Consider the following 27400-nt stretch of genomic DNA (forward strand, 5'->3'; position numbering starts at 1 on the left):
CAAAAAATAATAATAAAAAATAAATATAATCTTCATGGATGCCTTTCAACTACCGCCAATGTCTTCTCAAACTCAACTTGAAAAGCAAGAAGTGGGCACCATTTCTTAGCGAACCTCTCAAAGATTCAAGGAAAAATTCAAGCTCAAAGGGTTCAAAGTTATCAGCTCATTCCTCCCCTTCACATTGCTGACAAGAAGCCTAAAACTCTGAGAGATAAAGAGAGAGGTGGGCTCACTGAGCCTTGGCATGGTGCCAGGTGACTTCGCAGGTGGCCGTTTACTTCCCACAAACCCTCAGGGGAGGCACTGCCATCAAGTTGCATTTTAAGTGGAGGAAGAGATAGATGCGGGGAGCCACAGCTAGGGATGCAGACAGAGGTCCGTGCGTGTCCTGTGATGGACAGACGGCCATTCCCACCCTTTCATAAGGGCACAGGTGCTGTAAAAGGAGTCAAGGTTTAAGATCAGTCCTGGTTCTGAGGCTTTGCTGCCTCCCGGCATCAGCCTCTCTAAGATGCATCTGGAGCACACGAGCCCCTTGCTGCTTCCATCATAAAACTAGCTTTTAAAAAAAATAAGTTACAGCTTATTGGTTTAAATGGATGCTCTTTTCACAGATTAAATCTGGTATGAATGTTTCAGAGAGTGGGAATATTGTCTGTTTCTCTGCTGTGGCATCACAGCCCCTCCTTGCTCTGCTGTATTGTTTTCTTTCTCACCCCAGGATAATAAGTGCTGGTAATGACCTGCAAGTCAGACTGCCCCTCCAGCCTGGCCCCCACCTGCAGGTGAGCCCCTCAAAGGCAGGGCATCGGGGCCCTTGTTTGCCCCCACCTAGAACACTGCCTAAAACACTGCCCATCACAGTGAGCGTTTGTTGAATGACGACAGGTGCAGCCTGGTGGAGGAGGCTCCACTGTGTGGGAGGCAATTTCCATGGGGTCAAGTGTGGCTCTTTGCTTTCTAGTTTTTGACTCGAGGTGAACAATGCTGATGTTCAAATCAGCTGACCTGCACACATTAGTGAGCATAGCCAAGGATACAATTCTGCACAGAAGACATTCTGGGCAACAATTCTAATACAGCATTGAGAAGGCTGATAAATTCTGCTGCAGAAGTGCCTGAAGGTAAACGAATATGATACATGTGTGCATGTCTCATCGCAGTAGCTCTGCTATGAACAAGCGGTTACCAAACTGGGTTCCATGGAGCCCTGACCTCAGGGGCCTGAGGCAGGAAACACAAAGGGGTCCTGGGAAGCCTGCTCCCGTTCACCCTGGCACACCTACTTTCATATATGCAGTTTCTGTTTCAGAGTTCCTATAAAGGTAGAGCCACATACTGTTTGTTTTGTGTTTGTATTGAAAACCATTCTAAATATTCACTCAATAACTCAGCCAATTTCATTTTGTTGATTATTACCTTTTTAAAATAAGGTGGGTGTAATAAGCCTCAAATTGTGACACTCCTAGAAATTATTTTGTATCTGAAATGTTCATATCCCCACCCTAAAATCTCCAAATAGCCATACCTGGGACAAATATATAAACAGCAGCTTCCAAATGCTGGCCTGAACTGAACCATGTCGTTAATTACCACAAGGCTTTAAAAAATAGTAAAAGTGAGAGGAAATATTAGATAAGCACAGAGAAGCAACAGAGTCCATTTCGTTAATAGAAACCATCCCTTAGTAAGTGCTGACTACAGGACAACTGACACCAGTTTCACACACCATACTTTTAATTCTCATTCTCCAGAAATACATCAGTGAATTAGGAGTAAGATTAGTGTTCCTCCTATTATAGAATGATGACCATAATGAGGTTGGCTTCATGGCCAAAGCCATACAGTGGGAAAATCCCCCAAACAGCATTTAATCCTGGTCTTTCCATTACCATCCTAATGCTCCTAGTTTCAAGAATGGTGTGTGGGCAGGTGTATTCCATAAAGGTTTGGCAAATGACTAAATTACAAGTCTGAAAAGGTTCCTTCTGCAGGCAATTCTAGCTCAGGTTTTAACAAAAGCAAAGTCAATGGCATTTGGAATCACTCTTTTAATTACAACTCTAGTGACAGTAACAGCAGCAGCCCATGTTTGCTGAGAGCTTAACATATGGCAGATCCTATGATCGGCACCTTAAGTTGTCTTAATTAGTCCTAGCAGGTAGATATTAGTCTTATGCCCACTTGACAGGTAAGAAAACTGAGGCACAGAAGAGTTAAGGAAGGTGCTGTGGAATTACAGTTGTGTGATATTTGAACATAGTCACTCTGACTTTTAATGTAGAGCTCCAATTTTATTTTTTTAGACTTTATTTATCTATTTATGAGAGACACAGAGAGAGAGGCAGAGACATAGGCAAACGAAGAAGCAGACTCCGTGAAGGGAGCCTGATGTGGGACTTGATCCCGGGACCCCAGGATCACACCCTGAGCCAAAAGCAGATGCTCAACCACTGAGCCACCCAGGTGCCCCTTAGAGCTCCGATTTTAATGCATATAGAACCATGAAAAGATATGTATAATACAGAAGTTATAAGAACTCTGCCTCTTTCCTGAAAGGAATTAATGGTTTAAACAGGGCAACATTAAAGAATGAAATGACTGTGTGTAGGATGGGTGTTGGAAGAGGAGACCCTCAGCAGGTAGTCAAGGAAGGCTTCCTGGAAGTGGTGGGGTCCCCAAGGTCCTGAAATGATAAGCAATTCTGAGCAAGGCCAGAAGTATTCCCTAACAGGGGACCAAGAAGCGGAGTCATGGAAAGGGGGTCTGTTCAGAGCATGCTAACCTGACCAGGGACAGGGTAGGGTACAAAATGAAAGGATGGATACAACTGTGGGGCTCCCTGATGTGGTACAAAGGGCCGGGCAGTGACTTGCACTGAGAACCGACATCTCTCTCCCAGATGGAATGTGAATGCCTTTTGGGCAGTCTGTGCATTCCCCAGATGACCACTGAGGACACTAGAGTTTGCAGACCTGGCTTCAGTACCTTTAAAGGCAGAAGAAAAAACAAGACCGTAGGAGTCTGAGGATGTAAATGGCAGGTGATCAGGAGCAACAGGGCAGCTTGATGCACAAGGGAGCGAAATAGGGCAAGGATCAGGGAAGGCACGGTTGGCTGCTGCCCCAACAGGTGGATGTTCCTGCTGCCAGGCTGGAAGGAATTGGGGTATCTTGCTCTTTCTGGGGTCTCAAAAGGGGTTCAGTATTGATCAGGTGGTGTATATTTTCCTATGTAAGTTTGCTGCTATAATTTCATTCTGTTTTCATGGGAGTCAGATTAGAAGTGACCACAGCTCAAAAAAAAAAAAAAAAAAAAAAAAAAAAGGGGGAGGAGTGAGCTGCTTCACAAAATGAGTTGGGTAAATAGCACCAGGAAGGAAATATGTTAGTTTTCTAAATGGTAAAATGAGAGACAGAGAGAGAGAGAGACAGAGAGAGAGAGAGACAAGTCCTGATGGAAGAAATCTCTGAATCGCCTGTCCCCCTGTCCCCAGAACATCACAGGGACTGACCGCCTACTTTTGAACAGGGCACAAAGCTTTCTAAGATACAGCCTGGAATAAAATTTTCATTCCCTGGGGTCCAAAGTAAGTGAAAAAAAATTAATCAAAACCTCAATTTCTACTTATTATTTTATTCATATTTTCTTAGTTCAACAGTTAAGAAAGCAAATAATGGCTTAATTAGTTTATGAGAGTCTGTTTACTATTATTCTGACATACTATTTTTAATTGTTTTTCTGTATAAATGCATAAGCGTTATTTTTTCAAAAAAGTGACAACATGAAAAACAGGCACAGAGATGATTTAAAAGATTTTCATTGGAAAAATAAATAAACAATGATTCTGACAGAGAAATGTGGTGTTGATTCATCAGGATTGAAAAATGACTTCACAGTATTCTTGATTTTATAATATTAACAACTTCTAAGCAAATGATTTCCATGTGGCGCCAGTGTGCTCTGTATAAAGAACAAACAAGGAAAAACTTTCTTCTTGAACATCATAAAAATTGTTCAATAAAAGTTTATGTTTTGATAAGTCTGCTAGATCTTCTAGGGCCTTGGTTTTAGATAAAGTAGTAGACTTAATTCTGCAATATAACAACCATCGACCCTTCTTTTCCATAAGGCATGCCAATAAAATCACAGAAAACAAACACACATACTGTCTGTGCATGCATGCAGAAATGTGCCACAGATGAAGAAGGGGTCTAGGGTTGCTAGCAAAATGAAGACAGAGGAAAAACAAGAGGATTCTTGTGAGGACAGGCTGAGATCCTGGCTGGGGCAAATCCTGAACTCATTAATCCAGGATATGCAGCAAAGGCAGCCCATAGTTTAACGTCCTCCTCAAAGGCAATGATGTGGGACTGGGTCTTCGAGATAATGGACCTTCCAGGTAAGAGGGGAAGAACAGGGTGGGCAGGAGGGCTTGAGGGTGAATGAATGTCTGATGTCCCTACACAAGCCTGATGGGATGAACAAGTGATCATTATTTTCCAGTCAATTAGACACAAGGCACGATTGTGGCAGACTGGTGTGCATTCAATTAGGACTGTAATATGATCAAGTAGACATTTTACAAACCTCTCTGTGTCAGCACCTGTGAGCAAGGCTGAACCACTACCCCTGCTCCAGCCACACGCTGAGCTTAGGGATCCTTGGGGACACCTCCCTGCGGGGGCCTCTTCCAGGAGGAAAGAGGTCTTCATCAGGAGGGCCCTGACTCGCCAAAGGACAAGGCATTATGGGGTGGAAATGCACAGAGAGCAACTTGGCATTCATTAAGAACCCGCTAGGATCCAGGCATGTCTCCCTGTTGATTTCAATTGTCTCTGTGAAGTAGGAACTGTCATCCTCACCCTAATGATGAGATAATAGATTCAGAGGCCAAGACATGTCCTAAAGTGGTACTGGTGTTCAAATACCAGTCTCCCTGCCAGCAAAACCCAGCATCTTTTCGATTGTGCCGCACACAGGTGCTTGATGGAGAGCTTTTGTGGGGGTTCTCCAAGAACAGAACTGCTCACTCAGCATCGTCCTGGGTGACTTCTGTGAAACCTAGCTATGGCGGCAGAAAGGGACTTGGGGCAAAAAGGCAAGTCGTTACTTTATAAGTAGGTGGTGACTGACTGGGCCTATGTCCAGATTATCTCTAAGCTTAATGCTCAAATCCTCACATAGAGGAAAGACAAGGAGAGGGCAGGAAGACAGAGAGAGAGCCAAGAGAGCCAAGTGATCTAAAAGACCTGCCATGTTTGGGTGAAAGGAATTTGCACGTGTGTGTGCATATGTGTGTGTGTGTGTAAAATGAAGTGGATATAGGTGACTACCTTGATGAAGATCTTATCTGTAAATATAATTCTTGACTCTAACTTCCAATTTTATGTTGAGCTGTCCATTCATTGTATAGCTGCAGAGACATTTTCAATTGATTTAGAAGCATTCATCACACATTTGCTGAGGGCTTTCTACAGAAATCACTGGAAGACTATAAACCTCTACTGAGTGAATGGCCATTTACTGAGCTTGTACTATGTGCTGGACTCTGACGATTTAAGGACAAAAAAGCCAGGTCCCTGTCCTGTAAGCACATGCTCCCTGGAAGAGGTAAGAAAGATTGTGGCAAGAAGAAACTGCCATCAGTTCCTTTTTTGTTTCTCTTTTAAAATTGCTATAAAAATCTTGGACTGGAAGATGGAAGCTATAACCAGTTTAGATGTCTATCTGCTGCCTAAAGAGAAACTAAAGAGACATCATCGTGATGCACATAAAGAAAATGTAATTGAAGTGGTATGAGGTTGGTTGTTTTCTCGCATCAGGATGTTGATCACTGAAAAAAAGTTGGAGAGAGAGAGAGGAAGAGAGGGATGGATTTGGGGGGATGACGTAAAGACAATGCGCTCACTTCCGAGTCGACTCATGAACTGTCGTCCACATGAAGCTACATGAGATGCTGTAGTGCTGCCAAATATTAATTGAAACAATTAACTGCAGAAAACACGTGGGCCCAACAATATTAGTGCGCATAATCCTTCCTAGTTAAGAGGTCCTTACTGGATTACTGCAGAAAAGCTCTGGAGTTCTAATTACCTGTGGAAGTCCCACAAGGTTACTGCAAAACGTGGTAATTAGACGGTTGTAATATAAGGTGTTAGCAGGGGATTGAAGATTTGCTCTAAGTACCATGGTGTTTTCATGGCTATTTACTGAGCAGAGTACCAGAATTTAATGGAATTTGGTGGAATTCTCCAATGACTGTTGCAAGCATGTAGTTAAGAAAAACGTATCTCAATGTGAAATTTCCTGGTTTTTGTGGAAGTGCTGAACATAGCGATTCTTAACTAATACACAGCAAGAATGGGACCTGAATGAGGTGGATTATGTGGATTTATTTCTGGGATTCATTGGCCTTGATTGTGAGACATTTTATTCAGGCGCACTCCAGAGCCCCGAGGCCACAAGCGGGCCGGGTAGAACCAGCACCAAGGAGGCTATGGCACAGAGCTTCCCTCCGACCTGAGCTAACACTTACGTGGGTGTCCTTTTACAGCAGAGCTGAGACATCATGACATGTATTCATTTGGGGGGAGCATCTACAACCCATGCATGCACAGAGAGAGAAATTTTATGCATTCAGTGGTGGGTACAATCTATTTATTCAAATGCACTGGTAAATATGAGAACATATCCGCTGAGTGAAGGAGCTACGCCTTTCTTTTCCTTTACTTTTTTGCCAAGTCTGAATCACTCTCTTACGTGGCTTTGTCTATGTACCACAAATGTGTACATAAAAATGGAACTTCAGACTATAAACTTTCCTATGCTCCCAGAGTACAGAACATAAAAGTAACCTAACGAAAATATTGGCATAACATTTTTATCCACGCTGTGATTTGTGCTCAGGATAACAGCTCATCTTTCCAAAGGGCTTGGTGTGCTGCCCCCGGCCAAGTCAGACGCTGCTGTGCCAGCCCACCAGTCCACAGAGGCAGTAGCAGGCCAGCTGACTGCGTCCCGGCCTGGGCACCAGCCCTTGTTGGGCCATTGGAGAGTGGCATTAATTAAGAGTCACTTCTCTTCTGTGGGTTCTTTTAATGAGGCAAAAGCAGAAAAGGGGCTGCTGGGGAGGCAATGCTGCCAAGTGTATGGAGAGCCAGATGCCACTGCTTCTTTGGAGAGCCTCACCTCGAAAATAATCCCCTCTGTGCTCCAGCTCTTGAGAGTTAAAAGCCTCCTTTCAAACATTTAAGTGGAGGATGAGGGGATAGTTGCTCTGCTCAAGTGCCTTTTAGTCTTGAGCTTAAAGTGAAAGCTCTCTGTGGCCTTCCCTGCGGCTGATGGGATGCCATCATGCATGAGAGGATGACTGGGAAAGAGGAAGCGGAAAAACCGTCCTGGGGCAGCAGGGAGACATTGTCACTGGCAGACAGGGATGGAGGGTCTGGCAAAGGTGAGGGCAGAGATCTCTCACATCTGTCAGTAGGTGACTCTTAGCAGTTGGGGTTTAGGACCAGGGAGCTGGCTGGAGGTGAACCTTGATGAGGTCTCGCTAACCCAGCAGGGCCCACCTGCTCCTGCTAATGCTGCTGGACCTGCCCTGAGAAACAGCTCGTTTCTCTGACAACTGTAGAATCCATAAAGCCAGGTGCCGTCTCTCTAAACCACACAGCAACCGGCAACGTGCCCAGTACGTATGGAGGCATGTGCCCATAGAGATGTATGTACAAATGTACGCATGTTTCTAAATATGTGATTATACATCACTTGTACATGTTAAACTAGACATCATTTTAGTGCTTTCAAGGAAAAAGGAAAGTAATCACTTGCAAGCTGGATTTCTAAGTAGAAGAGGTGATTCCTAGGGAGTTTTTAATGCTTTAAAATTTTCACTAAGTCTTCAATTCTAGAAATTGAGTTCTAGCAAGGGTCCTGGGCTTTGCTGCCTCCTTGATCTGCACCTCTTGTCAGCATGAGGGAAAAAGAAAAAAACAAAACAAAACAAAGACTATTATTCCTTCCTTGTAGCGTTCTAGAATAGTCTATACTGAGGAGCAGCTGGGTGGATTAGGGTGGTGGCAGCGGAGGGGGCAGGTAAGGCCTACCCATTCAGATCTAGTTCCTCCTCCCCCAGTCGAATAACTCGTGTAGTTAGATCTAGAAATTCTCATCCCACCCCATGGTTCCCTCTTCTCCACCGTTCACTCCTTTCTGCTCCTTCATCTCTGGCCGGCAGGAAGTGACAACCAGAATGCTTGGAAAAACAAAACAGAGATGAATTCAACTGATTTTTGAAAAAAGCCCACTCTTCACACATAATTATATCGATCACTGAATTTATATTCTTCTGTGTTTGCACTGCCTTTGATATGATGGTTAATTCTTTTCTATAAATACAGGGATAGTTTGATTGAAGCAATATAATGTGACTGCATATTTTAAATTAATAGGACATTAATAAAAATAGCATGAGTATAAGTGATACACATATATATTTAGTTAGGACAAAATTGTTTGGCCTTCTGACTTATAAGGCCTGAAAGCCCATTCTTTTTTCTTATTACATGAATATGTTGAGAGTTTTTACATCTTGGCAAAATATGGGCTGTAATTTAATTGACTTAGCAACACTACCAAGTAACACATTTATTCCCCAGGGAAATTTCTTTTCATGCTTTCTATTGGAACTTCTAATTGACTTCTATTTCTAAATAATTGTTGAAACTAATAAGTTGGAAGGGCTGGTGATTTCAAATAGCTATAAATGGGGCATCAAGGCCTTTTTTTTCTCCCTGCCAAATCTATAAGTGAGTTAATATTTTAAAAGTCAGTATTGAAAATTCTGTCCTCTGAATTGATTTAATGGACGAGTCAATAAGTTTGGTTTGACCATCATAATGCAAGAAGATGAAGATCTAGGTATACCAGATATGTAATTATGTTAGAGGTAGTCATTCCAAAGGGGATGCAATTGTGCTTTACTAGTCAGGGACACGGGTACAGAAAGGAGCGAAAAGGTACAAAATTCAGATGAGCTTTTATTCTCAATGGCTGCTCCTTGGTTAGGCACATTTGGTTTAACATTAGTAGCGGATCTCCTTAAATACCATACACATGATTTTTCATTTCACTGTGATGAGCTATCAATATCACAAATAATACATAGTGGGGAAATGTGTAAAAATAAGAAGGTTCAATAGAACCAATTTGCAAGATACAAAACATGCAATTGTGAAATAAATGACACTTATAGAAGTGCATTTTCTTGCTCAAACTGAAAAATTCTACTGTTCTTGGTTAACACCTACAAGGACAAGATGAGTAAATCTCCCTTTAGGTAAGACCTGTTCTCCGTTTGATTTCCTCCACGGGGAGAGACAGAAATGATGCTCTCCTCACATTTCAGATCAATCATAATTCTATTAGCCAGCTGAATACCCTGGTACACTCAGTGCCTATCAAATATTAAAGCCTTCCCATTTTTGAAATTCAAATAATAGCTTGGTTTGTTATCTAGCACTAAATCTGTACTACATTACAAATTTATGATTACCTGTAAATTTCATGCTGATATTTAAGTTTTAAGATATGTGGATGCTTTTAAAGGTGTGTGAGAACATAAACCAAATTACACCATGTAAAAGAAGTTAAGAATTATGGCAGCCTAGGTCCTAAAAGTCCAGATTACGATATTTTTATTTGTATTAAATAATCCAACCGGTATTTATTGTGCCCCTACTATGTGTCTGCAGACAGCAGCAAGCCCTGAGAATCAACAGTGAACAAGATGACACTGTTCTGGCCTTTTAAGAGATAATATCAAACAAACTAACACATGAAGAAATAATTACAAATTATTATGAGGAGCATGCAGCAGTGTGAAGAGAGAACTGTGGGCAGGTGCCTGGCTTATCCAATACATGGTTTAAGGGAGACTCTTGAAGCCGAGACTGAGAAGCAGCTATGCAGGGGTGGGGGAAGGGCAGAGGCTGGGAGAGAAGAGCATGTGCAAAGGCCCTGACATAGAAGATCTCTTGGCTTGCTTGAGGATCAAAAAGGAGGCCAGTATGGCTGTGGAAGGGGCAAGCATGGAGAGAAGAGGTAGGAAAGGAACCTGTGGGTCTTTGTAGAAAATTATGAAAAATTTGTATTTTCCTTCCCAAATCAAACAGGAAGTACTAGAGGCAGGGATATTATAAAATCCACATTTAGAAAACACCATTCTTACATGCAGCAACTGGTTGTAATGCACCCAGGGGAGAAGTGGAGAAAGCAGTTAGATTATTACAGTAGTTGAAGAAACAGATGGTAGAGCCTTAGGCCCGGATGGTGGCCCAGAGGTGGAGTAAAGTGACAGGTTGGAGATCCTTTGGGGGTGAGAATCACCAGGGAGTGGTGACGACCTCCCAGGCATGCCTGGAACGGAGCAACAAGAGTGGTGCTGAGATTCCTGGCATAAGTACGACTGGGTGATGCCGACCCCGTGGGAAGTGCCAGAGGGGCCGGCCTGGCTGGGGGTGTATACAGGTGGGGCTGGGAGCAGGGCTGATTTTGAGACAAGCCAAGACATTTTTGATGCCTTGGGGAATCTGAGCAGTTTTCAAGAAGCCCACCTGATATGAAATCCTGAAGTTTCGAGGGAATTCCAGGTTGAGATACAAACTTAGGAGACATGAGGACATCGGTGGCTGCCGATGGGCTGTATGTAGCCTTTGGAGACTGGAAGTCAGGTGGACAAGGAGCCACCATCCAGGGAGAAAAAAATCCTGGAAGCCCATAACAACCACTCATTAAATATGACTTTTTTTTTTTTTTTTTAAATCAACTGGTTGACTTTATTTAGCAGGAAAAGTGGAATGGAGGGCCCAAAAGCCAGATTGGAACTGAGGAAGAAACGAGAGGTAAATAAATGAAAGCAGCATCTGGAGACCACAGTTACAAGCAGTTCTGCTGGGAAGAGATGCGGAGAAATTGACTAGAAATCGGAGGCAGAGGGGAGCCCCGGGTGGCTCAGCGGCTTAGCACTGCCTTCAGCCCAGGGCGTGATCCTGGAGACCCGGGATCAAGTCCCATGTCGGGCTCCCTGCGTGGAGCCTGCTTCTCCCTCTGCCTGTGTCTCTGCCTCTCTCTCTCTCTGTGCCTCATGAATGAATAAATAAAATCTTTAAAAAAAAAAAAAAGAAAGAAATTGGAGGCGGAGAAGCAGTTCACAGGTGGGCTTTTGAGTTGTCCAATGCTCCTTTATTTACTGCACCAGAAGAAAGAGAACAGGAGGATCGACCCAGCAGGAGGTAGAGAGGTGACTAAAGGCGCAGAACCCCAAGGCATGGAAGTGGGCAGGAAACCGGAGCCCCCGGGGAAGGGCTGGCTTGGGCTTGGAGCATGAACAGTTCTTTCCCCGTAACAGGAGGGACGTGGCCCAGGCTGGAGACAACTGTCAAGTAGGCTGTAGATTTAGTTGTGAGGCAGTAAGGAAGCTCCCTCCCAGTGGCTTCCACTTTTTCCATTACAAGGATAAATACGTATGCGGTGTGGTCATCGGGTGAGGGCGAGAGGGGAGGAGGACTGTCAGAGATGGGAGGGTAGAGATCAAGGTATGAATGGTCACATGGGAGCATGGGACATGGGGCCACCAGAGAGAGTGATGTGACCGTCAGGCGGCACTGAGTGCTCCTTTGACCAGGAATTTCAAGTAGCCGGGTGTGCCTGGATGGCCTGTAACCCCAGCCGGTCCAGCTGCCCGTGCTCTGTGCTGGGGAAGGTGCAAGGAGGGGCTCCGGTCCAGCAAGCAGACTGCTGGCTGAGGGGAGACGAAGCTTCCATGACTTAGCAGGGAAGACCAGTGGACCCCATGTTGCAGGAAGACAAGGAGAGCAGGCAGCTAAGACAAATGCTATGAACCTCAGAGGAGCTTGGGGCTAAGGAGGGCAATAGTGCCCTAGAAGAGAAAATAGTGTGCTTAATGAAAGAGCCCCCGCTGTGCCTCTGGGGCTGTGGCCTGTGGAGAGGGAGAGGGAGACAGCTGGCACCTGAGAGGGCAGTTGAGGAGGGGTGTTCTTGGGGCACGGCCTGCTTCCAAAGAGTCCCAGAGGGAGGGAGATGTGCAGGCTGAAGGGCAGAGGGCACAGGGAATTTTGTCGGGCCTGGGGGGCAGGGTCGTTGAAGGGGGCCAGGGGTTGTGGATAGGGGTGTTGCTGGGAGGGGAAGGGGACCTCACGGCCCAGGGGTCCAGGTGAAAGCAGCCAGGAGGAGAGACTCCAGCGTCCTGTGAGCTCCTTGGGATTCCAGCCCTGCCCTCCAGCCGTTAGAGCACAGTGACTGCGGGCCTGGATCCCTTTCCTCTCCTCCTCTGGCTCTACTCACCTTTTGTGCAAAGATGACAAATATTGTGCTAAAGAATTTTAGAATGTTCCTTACATCTAGTTCACATAGTAGAGATTCTCAAATTCTTATTTTAAATAAAATTACAACAGTCTTGACACTAGATCCATGATGCTTAGCTTCTCTGGTGTGTCACAGATTCTTTTACTGAGAACCTTGTGAAAGCCATGGACCTGTCACCCCAAACAATGTCGAGAATTGTCTCACCTTCTTGCGTCCTGACACGGGAACCCTGCCCTGGTGGAGAAACCTCACTAGAGTGTAACTGCCAATGCCAACTTAATAGTGAACAGTCTTTCTTTTTTCTTTCAGGTGGGAGCATGGTTAAGGAAGTCCCACAGGTAAGTATTTTATTGATCATTTTACTTGGCTTAAATGTTTTTTCACTTATTCCATAATGGTTTTGAGCACTGCCAGGGTGGGAGGATTTTCTCAAGGGTCCAGGGATATGTGGCCACAGGAATGCCCAGGTTTTTGTCACTGGGGCACTTACATGATGGGAGGGCTTTATATCATTTCTGTCATCTATGCCCTCTGCAACAATCCTTATGGGCAATACTTTCTTCTCAAAATATTGCACTGGGTGACATTAGCAGAAATCTTTTAAGGAAGGGACCTAGGTAGAAAAGATAGGGAGGAAAAATGGAAAATCCTTCAATATCCCTGTCATTCTTCCTGGTGACCTTTCATATGATAGTAATTTTCATCATTCTCAGGTACTGCTGACATTGTCATGTTGGAAAGACCCAGTAACTGATTACCCCAAAGAGGACTGGATGAGAGTACTGAAGGATTATGCACACATACCTCCCCATTATGTGGAAAACTCCAGATTACATTTCTAACATTCCTAAAGACTGAGTTACTGCCAGCATTTTTACCTAACGTGCACTAAAAGCAGTGCCTCATCCATGGCAAGCTGTAGTTAAGTGGTTGCTATTATTATGACAATAATCAAAGCATTTTATCACTTCCATTACAAAACTTGTTGCAAAAAGGGACACTAGACAAACACTACTTGTAACAATTCAAAGTGAAGCCACTGGGTGTAAAAAAAAAAAATATTTCCTTATTTAGAATCTCATCATTTAACATTCTATTAATCAGAATTTAGGGGCATTGTTGGCCATCTTCATGGTGACCAGTTCACAGAAAATAGCTTATAAAGCAGGTGAATGGGAAACAGACTTCCTCCCCAGAGGCCGGCAGACCTGGAGATAATGCCCTCTGTTTGCCAATAGGTGGTGGCCACGTATTGTTAGACAAAATGCTGAGGCCACTGAAATGGGATCTGGGGAAAGGACTCCTCAGCAATTGAAAATGAATAATCAGCTGGGTTGAAACGGATAAATGAAGGAATCAAAGTGATAAACAACAATGAGACTGATTAAAGGCAAAGTGGCTAAAAAGCTAATGGCTTTTAACTCAGAAATCATAGTTCATGCAAATTAGTTAAACTAAACATTCCATTAAAGAAAGCTTTCTGTCAGCTTTTAACTTTTATTGCTTACTGTTGTCCAAATTATTCTTTCTTTAGAAATCTTTTTCATATGCAAGACCAATGAATTTCTTCCTTTCTTTTCCTTCCTTCCTTCCTTCCTTCCTTCCTTCCTTCCTTCCTTCCTTCCTTCCTTCCTTTCTCTCTCTCTCTCTCTCTCTTTCTTTCTTTCTTTCTTTCTTCTTTCTTTCTTTCTTTCTTTCTTTCTTTCTTTCTTTCTTTCTTTCTTTCTTTCTTTCTTTCTTTTTCTTTCTTTCCTGCCTGGCCTGCTATCAGCCTCCTCACTTCAGACTCAAAGTCAGAAGACATTAGGAACCTAGAACAGCCAAGACGACTTTGAAAAGATAGGACAAAGTCCATGGATTAAAAACTTCCTGATTTTAATACTATTATCAAGTGTCTGTAATCAAGACAGTATGCAACTGGCATACAGATAGATACATAGATTGATGAGCCAGGACAGAGAGCATAAAAGAACACCCTTATGTATATGGCCAACTGATTTTCAACAAAGGTGCAAAGTTAATTCATTTGGGAAAGTATACTCTCTTCTAGGAATGGTGTTTGAACAATTAGATATCCATATGAAAAAAAGAAATTAAATTCATACCTTGCCCCAGACCCCAAAGATAACTCAAAATAGATCAGAGCCCTAAATCTAAAACATTAAACAAAGCTTCTAGAACAAGACACGAAAAAACCTTTGTGACTTTTGGTTAGGCAAAGATTTCTTAGATATGACACATAAAGCACAATCCACAAAAAAATAAATTGATAAATTGGACTTCATCAAAATTAAAAACCATTGTTCCTTGAAAGACACCATAAAGAAAATGAATTGATAAAGCAGAGGCAGGAAGACAAGATTTGCAAATTATTTATCTGATAATATAATTGTATTTAGGATATATCAATTAAATTTATATCATATATTATTATACTAAATTTTCATAATATGAAAGCAACCCAATTTTTATTTTTTTATTTTTTTTATTTTTTTTTAATTTTTTAAAATTTTTTTCCAATTTTTAAAAATAACAAAAGACTTGGAGAGATGCTTCACTGAAGAAAATAATGAAAAGAAAAGAAAAGAATGGCAAAAGGGCCTGAAAAGATGTTCAATGTCATTAGTCATTGGGGAAATGCAATGTGAGACCATAATAAACTACCACTACACATTTAGTAGAACATCAGCATTTAAAAGACTAATTATATCAAGTGTTAAAGAGGATATGGAGCATATACAACTCTCACACATTCTGGATGTGAACTTAAAACGGTACAAGTACTTTGGCAAATAGTTTGGCAGTTCCTTAAAAAGAAACTCCTAAAATATAATTCAGTCATTCCACTTCTAAGTATTTATACAAGAAAAAAAATATGTACGTACAAAGACTCACATAAAATTTCATAGCATCTTGGTTTGTAATAAGTAGAAACTGGAAACAACCCAAATGTTCAACAGTTGAATGGATGAGCAACTTGTAGTTATATACATATAATAGCATATAATTCAACAATTGAAAGGAATGGACTTTTGGTATACATACATAACAATGATAAATCTCAAAATAATTTTGTTGTAGGAAACAAATCATACTTAAAAAATACATACTGTATGTAGCATTTATACACGATTCTAGCAAATGCAGAGGAAATGAAAACAGATCAGTAGTTGCTTGGGGGATGCGGGTAGGGCAGGGAGGTATGGGGGTGCTGATAGATATGTTCCTTATATTGATTGTGGTTGATTTCAATGGTATAAACATATGTAAAACTTACTGAATGGTACATCTTAAACATGTGCATCTTTTATGTCAATAAAGCTGTTGAAAACAATAGGATTCCACATTAACCATCTAACTCAGGCCCACTTAGAGAAGCAGCCCTCCAATTAAAGGTCAGGAAGCCGAGGCTCAGAGAAGTGAAGTGATTTGCCTGAGGTCACACAGCCAGAAGAGATGGAATTCAGCCTCAGGTCTGTCTGAGCAGAAAGCCAGTCTCATGCCCACTCTACCACAGCCACTCGTTGTGCCTCAGTTTCCTCACCTACAAAGTATCCAGGTGGGTCAAACAATCTCCAGGGTTATAATCAGCTCTAAGGTTCCAGGAGTCTGTATGAAGCAAGCTGATTTCATGGCACTATGTCATTCATTTCAGAAGACATCGAATTTCCTTCACCATATATGATGAGGATAGTGAACATTCTGACGTGGGAACTCATGGCATGTCTGCATTTCTTCCATCAGAGACTGAAGCTGAATTCCCACTGGCGTGCTCTTCATTGTGAAAGACGGTGAGCCCTTCCTCGACCCTCCATTAGAATGTGTTTGGTTGGAAAGCTTGGCCATTATAGTAAATATAAAGGTGACATTCTGAATGCTTCAGAGTGCACTAAAAAGCCATTATAAATGGGAGACTAATGGAACAATTGTGTCTCATTTTCACTTCTAATCACCATGACTCTGTGTTGTCAGTACTTCTGAGATGCTAACCATTCCAAGGAAACTCAGTAGCAATACAGATTTTCATCACTCACAGATTCAGGTTCTACATACTTTTTATGCCATGACTATATATTGTATTTCAGTTATCTTTTCTATTCACTGACTCAAATACATTTAACTTGATTGCTAGGTCCTTGTATGCTTTTCCATTGTTTGGCTTCTGTAACCTTATTTCTACATGGGTTGCACAGCCAATGGTCACAACTTTTCAGACTATATATCTCGCCTTTCAAGTGCACTTTGGGGTTCCCTGGATATAGGAAAAAATCTACCAAAGCACGAATCTGGATTCATTTTTTTCAGGTGTGACCAATTAGTTGACAGCTAATAGTTCATTAACATAAAAGAAGCTTTGTGATAAAATTGAAGGGTGTTGTGTGCTTTCAGTGAGCAAGGCATAAATGTAGCTAATTGAACCACAAATCATGTTTGTCAATCAAATGGCTTTTTTGTCTTTCTTGTCTTGAAATATACCTTTTAACACACAGCTCATTCTTCAAGAAAAAAAAAATCCTATGGTCATAATGTCAATTGCTAACTTTATTTTCTATTTACATCATCCACTTATGAATACCCTTTTCTTCGATTTAATTAGTTAGTGTCACTCACACTTTAATTGGTAGCAGTGTAAGACTGAGCTGAATTTGAAAATGATGGCACGATGTCAGCGCAAGCCACATCAATCATGTAAGTGTACATGGGAGCCAGGGCATAACTCAACAACACCTATACATATATATGTGGACTGGAATTGGATTTTTCTATTTTTTATTTTAATAAAAATGGCATACTAAGCAAAGTAATACCTTTAAAGAGGAGATTCATTCCCCCTCCCCCAATTTCCATTCTAGTACCAGCAGAATCAAAATTCAACACAAAAGAATAGCTAAGTTAAAGCATAAGTACTCTGAGAGCATACATCAAATCTTGTTTTTTTTTTTTTTCCCCCAGCGTTTGTGGTTTTTAGCTTATATCTACACGTATCTAAACTATTACCGAGGACACGATTGAGTTAAGTGTTCATTGCTACAGTAAACATTTTAACACAATACAAATTCTTTGGCCACGAACAACAAAATGCTTTTTGCTGCATCATGCTTTTAGTATTCAGCAATAATTTCAGAAGGACAGAGTCCCTTAAAACTGAGGTCAAATTCTACCAAGAGAATTTTATGGCTTGAATAGGTGGTATAGAGAATTGCTCAAAATTAAGTCCTAGTTACAAGATACTCGGGCGATTTTAATGAAGAACAACATGATAAACTATTATGTTGCACAAAATATAGCAGGCATTTGCCTCTAATAAATAAATAAATAATTTTTTGTCATATTTTTGTGTGTGTCTATTTCCAAATAAGACTAGAAATTCCTTGAAAGAGGAAATTGTGTCTTCTGGCTTTTGCATTTCTATTGGGAGCAGTGGCACTGAGCTTAGGATAATCCCAATCTATTGATGGATGGATGGACAGATGGACAGATAGATGGACAGGTGGATGGATGGACATATAGATAGATGGACAGATGGATGGACAGATGGATGAACAGACAGATGGGTGGATGGATAGATGGATGGATAGATTTGTTCCAACATAGCACAATGTAACTGGAGGCTTGGTAGAGGATTGCAAAATGCTCACATACCAAATGACAGTCATCAGATTTATTAGATGTATAATCAGCAATTTTTATTTTTTTAAAGATTTTATTTATTTATTCATGAAAGACAGAGAGAGAGAGAGAGGCAGAGACATAGGCAGAGGGAGAAGCAAGCTCCATGCAGGGAGCCTGATGTGGGACTCGATCCTGAGTCTCCAGGATCACGATCTGAGCCGAAGGTAGACGCTTAACGGCTGAGCCACCCAGGTGTCCCTAATCAGCAATTTCTAATAGTCGGTTACTACCAAGAGCTATAAGGGGACCCAAGAGTAAAACAGATTAGAAGACTAACTTTATAAAAATACAGAATTTTAGGCTGGTATAACCATGAGCAACTGACTAGCACACTCTTCCTGTGAGTAAGGAAACAATTTTGGACTGGGAAGGAAGCAGTCCAAGCTTACACAGAGAGCTAGAATCAGAGCTACAGCCAGAAATTGGAGGTACTAGCTTTGGTACAAAATTTATATCACCTCAGCAACTGAGCTGACGCCCACTTATGAAGTAGCTTTTCCTTGTGAGGTTGGCACTGAGCGATGGGGAATCCAAAGAAAACAAAATTTGAAAGGTGTATTCAAGATGCTTACAATTTAATTTGGAGCTACTGGGAATGATTTATATTCAGTAATGCAATCATAGGTAAAGATTCTGGAGGGGCACAGGAGATGAGCATCTTGAAGACCTAACACTGGACCTGGGGAGGTCTAGTTGGGTAGGAGGACACTGAGGTCTCGGGGAGTGACAGAGGGAAAGTGGGCAGGCCACCCAGGCCCAGGGATGTGGAGGGGAGCAGAACTTCTCCACGTGAGGACCCACAAGCAAACCATCAGGGTGCTGAGAGTTAACAAGAGAGAAATTCAGGCCATCAAGGAAGAGACCTAGGAGGATGTGATACTAAATTTCAGAAGTTGTATGAAGAGTCATGGTAGGTGTAGCCAGAGCACTGATGTGATGGGTGAAAATGGAATCTTGATTAGTGCAAACACAGTGAGCAAATGGGCAGCAGTGGGAATTCCAACCAGGAAATGTTCCTCTCAAATTGAGGGATGAAGTAAGGCAAACATGTTGATAGCTACCAGGTAGAACAGAAGCAAGCAAACAAAGAAACAAACAAAAAATACAAAAGCACCAAAATATGACTAAGAAAGAAGCAGAAGGTGTCATTTTGGATCTTTTAATTCACATGTTATTTTCAAGCTATTAATGAGGAAATTTCGGACTATCTGATGTCATGCTGTGCGATAGAAATTTCTGTGATGAAGAAAATGCTCTACATCTGCTCTAGTGAGGCAGCTATTAGACATATTTACATCACTTTATGGTCAGCGGAAACTGAATTTTAATCTTGTATCATTTTAATTGATGCAAATTTGGATTTAAATAAGCACATATGATCAGTGGCTTTTTTAGGCTATCACCTAAGGCATTCCATTCACTAGTGAGCCATGAAATAAATGACTGAAAAAAAGGAACAAAATTCTACAAAGAATACGTTCTCTATTGTTATACTTTTGTTGCATATTTGTTATGTCCTAGACCATAATTGTTCTCAACCCTTTTGGCACCTAGATATTCTATGACTATTTTCTACTGGAAATTTTAATTTATCCATCTAGCCATGCAACCTTCTAGAAAGGATTTGAGACACTAGACAAATATACACAATTAGAGTAAGATTAAAGTGAATAAACAAAGAGATGGGAGAGAACACAAAGTTGCAAGAGACTACTAAGGACACAGATTTAGGACAGCACCCAAAAGCACATACCATACAACATTATAGTTACGGAAGATGTGCTTTGGAAGCTCTGATCTTTCTAGTAGTCAGAACAGAGGAAACATCGTAATCTCTAACAGTGACGTTACATTTGGCAGAGAAAGTATATGTGTAATTCACGAGAATCAATGTTCTTCCTCGATTAAAGTCCAAATATCTTTGCATCAAATGAGTCATTTGACCAAGGCATGTGACTTTAATATGAGCTAAGGTTTGTATGTTCAGCTCCAGGAGCTGGAGAAACAGAAGAAACTGGTTTACAGCAAAGGTGGAAGGAAGCACACAGGTACAGGTGGAGTGGACACACGGAGACCAGAGCCTTTATCACATCAATCCCTGGGCAATAGGAGGCCCCCCACCCTTAATAATGAACTCCTCCTCTCTTATGCCCATTTTAATTGGTTCTGTTCCTGTCAACACTAGAGTCTTAGTGTAGAGAGAAATTTCTTCTATGAGTTGACACTGTGCTAGCGGGCATAATCCTCAGAGGCAGACCTCCAAGAAGACATTCTGTGTTTGCTTCTTGCATTGCCCTTCTCTGTGATCTGAGAGGCATAGGCTACAGCAAATTCAGCAGGAGTGATTCATAGAATCCCACTTCATTAGCATTCTCCCCAACTGCTTTCTTCCTCACAAAGGGAAAACTGTACCCTTATCCACATCAAGTTGAATAAAAAAAATAATTTTCTGGTTTTTTAGGTTCCATGATACTTTTCATGAACATTTGCTAGTACAACTGAAGATAACTCTGCAACCACCAAATAGAGCCCATTCACCACAAATGAATCTTCATAATAGTATAGAGAGAAAGTACTAAAACTTTATCTTTGGCTTTCATAGGTGTTTTTTTTTTTTTGAAATTCTCATCCATCTTGTACTGAAGGCAGAAACTAGAGCATTTTCTTTCAACACCTCCCTCTCACCTTTCTTCCTTGAGGTCCAACACAGGTGTTTAAAGAGGCCAAAGTCTTCACTGCAACCTCAGGTGAAGGCTGTCCTGGCCCCGCCCACCTTTCCGGGCTCTTTTCACTCTGATCCAGCCACCCCAGTCCGTTTTCCATTCATCAAACCTGCCTTCTAACTTCCTGTCTCCAGATTTTATTTCGAGATGGTCCATTTGTCAGGACTCTTCTTCCTATCCTACCCCACTTCCTCCATTTCTTTCACCTCTTATCTAAATCAGAAATTATACAGCAGCTGTTGTTTGATGGACATCTGTAACCCTCCCTGCCACCCCCCTCTACTAAACTGTGGGCTCCATGAGGGGAGCAAGCCTTACCTATTCTGTGAACCACTGTTCCCCCCTTTAACCCAAACAGAGCCTAAAAAGTAGAAGATGCTACTTCCTATAAAATGGCCATGATAGTAAGATCAGCTTTATCTGGTATTATAAGGGAAAACTTTGTAAAATGTATAGCTCTAATGTCTGTTGTTACTCAGGTGATATAAATAATATCTTATCATTCTATAACATGCAATAGTTCAACATAGTTCCCCAAAAGGGGACCATGAATAATTTTTAATGACAAGGAAAGCCCACTTACACGTTAAGGGGAAATTTTTTAAAAACTATTTGTATAACTTATTGAAGAATACAGTAATTAAACTATCCATTTCTACATGAAGTAAAAACAGCAAACTTAATAGGGTATTTTGTGTAATATGAATAATTAATATTTAAAATTTAGAAATATATCTCCTTACAAAGTAGTTAGAGTCTCATAAAGAAAATGTATTCTTAAAGCAATAGCTAAATGTTTTCAATTCAAGGTACTCTGAATTAAACCCCTCGGGCAGTCTTTTCTAAAATGTTATGTCCAACATTCTGAAACACATACTTTATTGGCATCTGAAAAGCAGCTGCAAATGTTTCTCTTATATTCAAAGTCCTTTAAAAAAAAGACTCCATTGCTAAGCTCTGACAAATGTGCCTCCTACCACCTCACTGGGTTCCTTCACAAACACACAATTCACAATTATAAGCAATTTTGTAAAATGCATGCTATTTTCCCTGGAGAATGTCTTGGAGTGGTTAAATATGTGATTGGGTAATTTTCTGAAATGCTTATTATTTACCTGAGTCTCATTTCAGTCTCTCTGGTAAACAGAATATCCATATCCATGCCAGCGGTTATTATATCCTCAAATGCTTCCAAAATTGTCAGAGATCCTCTAACTTTCCCAAAACACATTTTAGACTTGGGGCATAGATATGAAAAACAGAGCTACCTGTACCAGCCTTCCTACTTAAATGACAAGGTGGGCTTCCTTTTCCCTTAATGGGGTTTTCTGGATTTCAGGCACAGTGGAGGATGAATAACAGGGTTTTTAAACTTCTTCATGACTTAGATTGCATCTTAGCTGGTTGCAAATCTCATTATCAGCTTTACAGCTATTTTTCTACCTTGATTTATTGTTATTTTTGGATCAGAAAGAAGAATGGCAAAACTGCAGCCTAGAGGTTTGCTTTGGAAAATAAAGTTTGAATTTAGCTGTTGTTGATTTATACCCAGTGTGCTATACTTAGCATGTATGTACAGTTAAGCATACTTTATAGGTAATTATTCCTTCTATTGATAGAAGGCAGCTGTGCAGAGCCTAGAATAATACCCAGCTTTTGAAACAGTACTTTCTAAAGTGGTATACTAGATGAATAAATTCTGATGATGGTGGTAGTATTTCATCCAACAAGAGATCTTACTCCCTCTGTACCAACATCTTTTACTACTTGCCTAGTTATATGTGAACAATAAAAACTCACCAATACCAGATTTAAGTAAAGTGAATAATAGAAAATAAACTGTCTCTGATGGAAATGGGTTCAAGTTAACATAGGGAGTAAGAAACCCAAAGGAAAAAATGATTCAAGTTGTTTTAGAGTGTGAAGTACCCACATTCTTTTACTTTCGGGTCGTACTAAAAACATTCCATAACACAGTATTTTAATAGTAACAAATTCAGGTTTCCTCTCTATGTCAACGATAGAGGGCAATCAAAATTTGGCTTTCACTATTTTTTTAAATTTTGCTATTTTAATTCACAGTACAAGGCATGTAATTCTTTTATTCTTCATAAATGTATAATATAGGGGTGCCTGGGTGGCTCAGTGGTTGCGTGTCTGCCTTCGGCTCAGGGTGTGATCCTGGGGTCCTGGGATAGAGTTTTCATCAGGATTCCTGCAGGAGTCTGCTTCTGCCTCTGCCTGTGCCTCAGCCTCTCTCTGTGTCTCTCATGAATAAATAAATAAAATCTTTAAAAAAATGTTCAATTGAAAAAAAAAAAACTAAACCATTATAAACAAAGTCTCTGATCCTCCATTTTGCCTGGTGTAATCTTGATAAGTATTGAAACAGGACCCTCAGTTAATACAACAGGTGTAACTTGTGTGTACTGTCGCTATCCATATATTTCCTTCTATATAAAATAAGCCTTGATACGCCCTATGGACAATGCCTCCCCATGGTACCATGCAACACAATTTGAGAACCACTATTTAAAGACACCACAGAGAGACTGAGATGTTAGTATATGATGTATATCCATTAGCTGGTACTTGCTGATTTTACTCTTGGTTTTGGGGTTTTGTTTGGTTTTGTTTTTTATTCTGAGTCTGTTAAATGTCATGGAAATAAATAGTAAGTCTTGGTTTAGGGTTCAACAGTCAAAGATTGTAGCATTTTTGAGGTGGATGAAGTCCTGGAAATGAAATTAATTTCATGAATAAAGTGTGGAGAGAAGGAAAATTAGTTTTGGAGTCAGGTAGACTCATGTTTCAATTTAGCTTCTGAGAGCCTCAGCTTTCTCACTTGCAAATTGGGATTATTAATATTGACCACACAACCTCATTTTGAAGCTTATATAAGGTAACATATGCAAAAGGCTTGCCCAGTGTCCAGTAGCTCTTAAGTGATTTGACTAAATTAACTAGGTTAGTTAGTGATAGAGTCATGATGAATCCTATGAATTCTATGTCAGCACTATTCCTACAATAGCCATCTAATGTGAGAAACAAATAGAAGTTCACACATGAATTCAACTTATTGTAGGTCCCAAAGAACAAATTGCAAGCAAACTGTGACCATTTCCCTTAAAAGAATCAGCATAGCAGAAACAATCATTGCCAAAGCTGTAAACAGTGAGCTAGTGCATTTCTGATGAACCTTGAAGGATATAACAAATAATTTATTTACAAATTACAACACAATGGAGAAGTAAACACTGCTAGAAGTCACTATTTTTTAGGCTATTAAAATATTTTAGATTACATTTCTCTAGAGGTCATTGTGTGTACGAATGACAGGCGTTTTCTGGCTTGCGGTTGGGAGTGGGGTGGGTAGGAGTTCTCTGAACACGGCATGGATAGAGGTGGCACTGACACACCAGGTGGGAGTGGGGTGGTGGCCCCCTCCAGGGATAGAGCTCCAGAGCCTGCATGTTGTTTCTGTCTTTGGTAATGGCTTTCCTGAAAATGAAATGTAACGTCTGAAACATGTTTTCTATTAAGTTGTGTCAAAAATTTACATGTTTTGTTAAATTTTTCTAAATGATTAGTTTCAAAGAATGGCTGGCTGGCTGGGATTTTTTTTTCCTACTTTTTTCAAATCTAGTCTATTTGATTAAAGTGTTTCCTCTTTTTTTTCAGAGTAAGACATGAATTATGTTTAAAAATCATATAAGCAAGTATTTATTTACATAGTATTGAGTATATTTCTGGCACTTGCAATGACTGAGCACTAAAGTGGGTTCCTAAGGGACGTTATGGTATTCCTTTGAAGGGATAAGGCTTAATTAAAATGGGCTGACTTAAAAGAATGCTGGATTTTACTTGTTTTGGATACATCCAAAATAGGTTAAAACTGAAAATATCAGTGTGTCTGACATAATAGGAAACTATGGTTTTGAGAAAGATTTTTAAATCACATATTTGTGTATATTTTATACATTTACATGGCTTCCTCAGAATATAAAATTTTTGAGAAAGGACTTAAAATGTACACTAAAATCCCAGGGAAAGCACCCTAGTGATGCTATCAGTAAAAGAAGAGAAATAATAAAGATAGCCTCCTTAATGTAATTATATTTCTACATATATTCACATTATAAAAGACTAGTTTGAAAAATCTAGTTATATAGAATGAATCTAATTCAGGAATTTTAATAACAACTCCTATTGAGAACATTTTAAGTATTTTTTACAGGATTATATTTATGTAATGTTTTATACTTTCTATAATGTTAATTTCTGACTCACAGGAATTAATTATTTCCATTATTTGTGAATGTGCTAACATAGAAAATGTCAAAGAAGAATGTTTTATTTTTGCTTTTTAGCCTTGAAACCTTAATTAAACCCTCAGGTTCAGTTTCAAGTTCCTTGTTAGAATTTTAAGTATCTAGAATATATTCTGATATTAGGGCCTATAATTGGGGGTGCCTGGGAAGTTATCATGCATAGAATACCTATTGTGTATCAGATGCTGTGCCGGTCATTTTTACATACAATTTCACGTAATTCTGAGTTCAGGCTTATTTTCATTTTAAATGAGAAAACTGCTCAATATCTGGTAAGCAAATCTGGAATGGGATAAGCAGTACATGACCACAAAGTCAGTACCTGGCCCATGATCCCTGAATCCTGGAGGTACTTAGAAGTTGAATAACTAACTCTCTAAAGGGAGACCTTTTTGACATAAGCTTCCATGTGTCTACCTAAATTCTCTCTGTCCCCATACATTTATCTAGACTTCATTTCTCAAGCTCCCTGAAGCACATAAAGCCAAATGGCTGTGTCCCAGCCAATGGAACAAGGAGCTGTGTGCCATATTCAGGTGCGGGTTTATGAGAAAGACACATGTCTTCATTTATTTTTTTCTTTCCCCTCTGCCAGCTGGACCGTGGATGTGGGGATCAGTGTGACCACCAATGGCATAGCAGAGCCAAAGGACAGAAATACCACTTTGAAGAAAACCACTCAGCCATCCAAAAACTGCCTCCATCCCAGGCACAAAGCAAGCAACATTTGTGTGTGAGCCATTATCTTTTGCATCCTGTTGGTTTCAGCACTTTGGTCTATAATAACTGGTAAAACTTTTTTCAGAGGCTCTGCTTCATGACAATCCATCTGGGAAAACGGAAAACTGAGACAGGACTGCAAATGACATCCCAACCACCTCCACCTCCAAGAAGATTATTGTACATTTACTTTTACAAAAGATGGAAATTTCAGTGGATCCTTTCCTAAAAATGCTTGTTAAGAGTCCAGATTTTATAACTAGATAATTGGCAAAAAGTTCCCAGTGTTCCTTGGGTATACAAGAGTTGATCATGGGAAACCAGCCAATACCAAGGAGGAGTGGGGGGTGAGAGTGGGAAAGACGGAGGGAGAATAAGATATACCATTAGGAGCACCCCATAATTAAACCACTGTGGAGCAGAATTTACATTCAAGGTTCATGTTTGATAGACCTTTTCTAAATTGGGGGGTGCCAGGTATTTGAAAACTATTTCAGAATCTAGAGGGTGGGCTGTTAGGGACTGAATTGTGTTCCTCAAGCTTTCATGTTAAAAGCCTCAGTACCTTCAGAATGAGACAGTATTTGGAGAAGGGCCTTAAACAGGTACCTTAGTTATGAGGGTGGGCTCTAGTCTCATCTGCGTAGTGTTCTCACAGGAAGAGGAGATGACAACACAGAGAGAGGCACCAGGGCTGCACAGGACCCCAGGAAGATGACCCAGTGAAGGGGCAGCAGGAGGGCGGCTGTCTGTGAGCCCAGAAAGAGGCCTCTTCTGGTGGCCTCCAGAAGAGTAAGAAAGGAAGTTTCTGTTACTTAAGCCACTCAGTTGGTAGTATTTTTTTGTTTGTTCGTTTTTATGGCAGCCCTAGCCAACCAATACAGTAGCCAATTTCAGAAACACTGTTACTTGTCAAGCACAGAAAGAGGCCTTCCTGGCAGCAAGAGGGGACGTCAGACAAAGTAACTGCTTCCTGAGCACCTTCTTATTCCCCACTTCTTCCCACTGCTTTCCGTGGTACTTCCTTCTGCAAACACATAACTCCAAAATAAAAGATTTCTGGTAAAGGCTTGACAAGCAGGCAACATAAGAAATATTAATTTTCCCGGGCCCCTGGGTAGCTCAGTCTGTCAAGTGTTGGACTCTTGATTTCAGCTCAGGTCATGTTCTCAGGGTCAAGGGTATGAGCCCCAGGTTGGGCTCACACTGAGGGTGAAGCCTGCTTCAGAGTTTCTCTCCCTCTCTCCCCTCCATGCCCCTCTAAAATAAATAAGTCAATAAAATCTTAAAAAAAAAAAAAAAAGAAGAAAAGAAAGGATTTTCCAAACTCTGAGGTTGTAGAATATATAAGACACCCTGGAAAGCATTCAGATTTTACTGGAAATATGTGACATAATTGCTTGGTGCGGATATTATATATTTATTTCCATCTTGACATTAGAATATTAAACCACTCCTACTCTTGCTAAATTGGAATGCATTTAAAACACTAAATTGTTTTACTGTACTGCTTAGGAACCAAATGATACAAACTCTCATGAATATGTAAATCAACCCCTCTCA

General features: G+C 40.7%; 1 protein-coding gene and 1 long non-coding RNA gene across 2 annotated transcripts in view; one reads left to right on the plus strand and one right to left on the minus strand.

Annotated features, from left to right (window-relative positions):
- The window catches only part of PRKN (parkin RBR E3 ubiquitin protein ligase), a 1305989-nt gene that overhangs the window by 373164 nt on the left and 905425 nt on the right, over positions 1–27400 (minus strand). The window lies entirely within an intron of this gene.
- LOC125755757 (uncharacterized) lies at positions 12542–26949 on the plus strand. Its single transcript, XR_007413034.1, has 3 exons — positions 12542–12728; positions 16046–16181; positions 25713–26949. It is a non-coding gene; the product is annotated as an uncharacterized LOC125755757 (long non-coding RNA).

This window comes from Canis lupus, chromosome 1, assembly GCF_003254725.2.
Source record: "Canis lupus dingo isolate Sandy chromosome 1, ASM325472v2, whole genome shotgun sequence".
Classification (NCBI taxonomy): Eukaryota; Metazoa; Chordata; class Mammalia; order Carnivora; family Canidae; genus Canis; species Canis lupus.